Consider the following 4510-nt stretch of genomic DNA (forward strand, 5'->3'; position numbering starts at 1 on the left):
TTGTTTATAAGGTAATTGACTGATGTATAAATATTTTCAAACCAAATATGGTATGTGTGTTTATGTATTTATGTATGTGTGTGTGTATATACATATATATGTACATATATACATAAAAGCATATATGTATGTATGGCTGGATGGATGTCTATGGACAATAAACTTTGCTTGTGAAGACCTATTGAGGCAAGTGAAATCAAAATTGCTGACATGGCCAATGACAGTACCACCTGATTGGTACTCATGCCACTGGAACATTAAAAGCACATCCGAATGTGGGGTATGAGAGATCAACTTATGAGTACCCCTCATTCATTGGACAATGAACTTTGCTTGTGAAGACCTACTGAGGCAAGTGTAAACAAATCAAAATCGCTGACATGGCCGATGAAAGTACCGCCTGATAGGCACTCGTGCCAGTAGAAGGTTAAAGGCACATCTGAGCATGACCGTTGTCAGGGCCATGGATTGGCTCCCATGCCAGTGACATGTGAAAAGCCCCATTCGAGCATGATCATTACCAGCATTGCTGGTAGCACGTGGAAAACAACATTTGAGTGTGGTTGTTGCCAGTGCCGCCGGACTGGTCTGTGTGGGTAGCACATAAAAACACCTTTTGAACATGATCGTCGCAAGAACCGCTTGACTGGCCCTCATTCTGGTGGCATGTAAAAGCACCCACTATATTCTTGGAGTGGTTGGCATTAGGAAGGGCATCAAGCTGTAGAAACTCATGGCAGGTCCTCTGCTCATTGTCTTTCAGGGACGTTCTTCGACTTTTGAAGTGTCCATGCCACTCAAAATATTGCGTACGACCCATAGCCCCCACCCCCTGCCATAAGCTTGCCGAAGCATACTCAATGTCCCTGTAGCAGACTTCACAAGTTTAATGCAAAATTTCACATTGATTCTTTGTTCCAACTTCCTGTCCATGAGAATATTGCAGACTACAGCATACAAGTGATCCCAAAAATATAAACTTCATGACTTCTGAAGTAAACACAGCCGTGTTACTTGACACACTGCTTCATGAAGGCTACTGCTAGCTCTCACTGCACACAACCATTTGCTGCCATCTGTTGGTGTACTACATGCAGATCTAGTCTGGGAACTTTTTTATACCTCCTTGTATAATCTTCTATACAGGTGACTCATACATACAGTTTTGTGTCTACAATGCTGGTGTCATGTAACCGGCACGTTAAAAGGCACCATTTGAGTGTTGGACCTCACGGAGGCAAGGTGGCCAATCTTGGTGGCGTATAAGAAGCACCTTTCGAGTGTGTTGGGCCTCAGAGAGGCAATAACCAAGACTTTGGCATTATGCTGTGCTTGAGAAAAAGACCAAGTGAAATTGTAGTTGTGGCAGATACTGGCGTCATGCAAATGGCACCCATGCTGATGGCACATAAAAAGCACTCAGAGTAGTTGGCATTTGGAAGGGTATCCAGCCACATAGAAACCATGCCAAATCAGACTGGAGTCTGGTACAACCTTCTAGCTTGCCAGACCTGGTCTAACTGCCTAACCCAAGCCAGCATGGACAATGGACATTAAATGAGGATGATGATGATAAGATTCTGTCTAAGGTGCATGTACCAAATGAAAGTTATAGCAGAAGATACTTGCTCAAGGTTCCAGTGAAATTGGACTCAGGACTACTTTTTAAATATACAACCACACATCTGAACCTATATTACTGATACAATTCTTTTATAATCCACAACTCAGTAGGGTAGCAATTACACTTTGTTCACTGAACTACTGTATAATCTACTAGTATAATCTTTTCTGTAATATGAGGATGTAAGATTTGTGAAAGCTTTACCAATCTAAGCATACATTGTAATATAGATTATGTCCTCTATTTTGCTCCATACTTAAGATTGCTTACTTCTTGATGTAAAGTGAAAAGATAATAGATAACAGCTCCCCATACAGGAGACACACAGTTTTCAAAGATGCCCCTTTCAAATACTGCACCTTCAATACATTGTGAACTTTTACACCAGCACAAGAATTAAACATTCCAGGAAAAATATAATTTCAAAAGGAATTATATATTTCATGGCTTTTTATAAACTTCCACTAATCTCAAAGTTTTCAAAATAACATGTTATTTTTATGGATACGATTAGTAATATAAGAATCTCTTTCAAATTACAGTTTACCGACTTCAACCAAAAGGGGAAGAAGGGCACCCTGGATGTTTATATGCTAAAAGACAGAGTTTTCATGATTGGCAAAGCTTTGATCATAAATCTGCTCCATCAGTGCTAGTATGAAGTCAAGCAACAATATGAGAATTTAATAATAACAGCAAATACAGAGTGATCAGGTAAATGCATATTAAAAGCAAAGACGATCCTAAGAAGACAGAGAATACACAACTATGGAGATCTGCTTTGATGTGCACCGAAACATTATCAACCATTTCTTACAGAGGCAGAAGCCTAAGTTATAATCATGGAGAGGGGAAGATGTATTAACAAGGTGAGCACGCTCACTGTGAGTGCTTTCCTGCGGTGAATGATGTTTTTAGCTTACTTTTACTTCGAATTACTATTAAATAAAATTAAACTGAAACTAAAAATTGCTAAAAAAATCACCACCAAATAGACAAAATGTTTGATAAATAATAATGTTCATACAAGCAACAAATTATAATTCATTCCATTTTGGTAACTAGTTTCATACTTTGATCAAATTTAAAACTATGCAATACATATTTATATCAATTTTAAATGCCAATCAATAAATTAAAAGCTTTATCAATCGGTTTTTTTTTTGTCTTTCTTTTCCTAATTTTCCATTGAAAAATCAATGAAATATGTGGGTTGTAGTTCATCTGTTTTAACTTGTATTTGTACTGCATCTCCCCTTTTCCAATAGGATGCTAGGTGTCATTGATAGGTGGGTGAGTAATGTTGCTGATGTGATCAATATTAATGAATATATGGGTTGGTTTCAACACATTCTTCTTGATCAAGGTTGATTGAATTTGTAGCAACTAAAGGATAAATAGTGGGATCAGAGAAAGAGCCACATCAATGCTGCACATGTCACTTGTACCATGAACAATGAATGTATTTCTCTGTCAATATCAACAAAGTGTTCCACAACAAATGTCAAATTTACACTTTAAGATGATGTGTATTCTGCCCAAGAGCCACAGCTCAGCTATAACAGCATAAATAATATTCTGCTTCATGGAGATATTGCCATGAATTCGAGAAATAAATAAAGCTAGCACAAACTGAAAATGAAATAATCATTTAATAAATCAAAACACATTAATTCTAACATTTTTATATTCCTGTCTACAAAATTATGAACAAAGTCCCTCAAACACACAAGTTTCAAATACAAGCAACCTCTGTATAGACATTTTATATAAATTTTTGACTTTCACTCTTGGAATGACTGTAAAGTCCTGTTGAAGTAATATATTGACTTTGATTACAAAATAATTTTAGGTTAAAAAGGTTTCTGGCAATCTTTTGTTTCATGTGCCTAAAATGCAAGAACAACAAAGAGAAAAGAAAAGAACAGCAAAGCCATTTCGTATTTCCATACATTGGAGATGTTTCCAACACTGCTGTGAAAGAGAAGGAAATATCCAGAGATTGTTCAAAGCTTTGCTGATATCAAGGATGATATCATTGCTCTGCTTAAATTCGGCCAAGGCAAGAATCCAATGGTGGATGAGAGGAGAATAGGTCACCAGTGAATCCAGTTTTATGGAAACTGTAGTGGAGGTCATTAAGGAGATAGCGATAGAGAAAGAGAGAGATTGTGGAGGACATTATTGTTAATAGTTGCCTGCATTATATCAGAAATATTAAAAGTGAGTGCGGCAGAATAATAGTTGGCAAGATAAGAGAGGCTATCTGTCTTTGAGATGGAACACACATGAGGGTGTCCAAAAATCAGGATAGCTCTCTGTGGAGAGAACAGAATTGAAGAGTTTGGTGAGTATTGAAATAAACTGTGAGATGCAAGGTTTGAAGATAATTGAAGGGACACCATCAGGACTGGTGACTTCATTGATTTGAATTGCCTGAAAGTAGATACCCATTTAATGCGTACATAAGCAATTAGTGAACTTGGGTAAGTGGGAAAGGAATGGCATTTTGAGGATGTTTAAGAAGTGTGTGCTAAAGGGAGTTGGTTGGATAGTGGGCAGTGAATATTGGTGCTTCTTGTGCATGGGTGGTTCTTTGAGTTCCATCATTGTTGTGAAGTGGACAGAATGAGGATTTGGCAAAGTGGTCGAAATCTTTTTAGCAAGGACCAAAATGATAGGTTTGTAGATTAGAAGGCAATATAGCTAGAGAGTTCAACAATGGATGAACTCATATTTTTACTGCTCAGCTAATAACTTTGCAAATGTTACAATAGTGTGTAAATGCCACCCAGTGTTTGAGGGTAGGCAAGTTTTGCCAGGTGCTGTGGGCCCTGCATTTTACCTGAACTACTTCAGCACAACCATGAGTCAAGTGCTTGAAGG

General features: G+C 37.7%; 1 long non-coding RNA gene across 1 annotated transcript; it reads right to left on the reverse strand.

Moving 5' to 3' along the window:
• Window positions 1-310: 310 nt before the first annotated feature.
• Window positions 311-1419, reverse strand: LOC118764426. Its single transcript, XR_005000240.1, has 3 exons — window positions 1394-1419; window positions 923-925; window positions 311-472 (listed from the first exon to the last, which is right to left on the reverse strand). It is a non-coding gene; the product is annotated as an uncharacterized LOC118764426 (long non-coding RNA).
• Between the last annotated feature and the right edge of the window lie 3091 nt (window positions 1420-4510).

This window comes from Octopus sinensis, linkage group LG8, assembly GCF_006345805.1.
Source record: "Octopus sinensis linkage group LG8, ASM634580v1, whole genome shotgun sequence".
Lineage (NCBI taxonomy): Eukaryota > Metazoa > Mollusca > Cephalopoda > Octopoda > Octopodidae > Octopus > Octopus sinensis.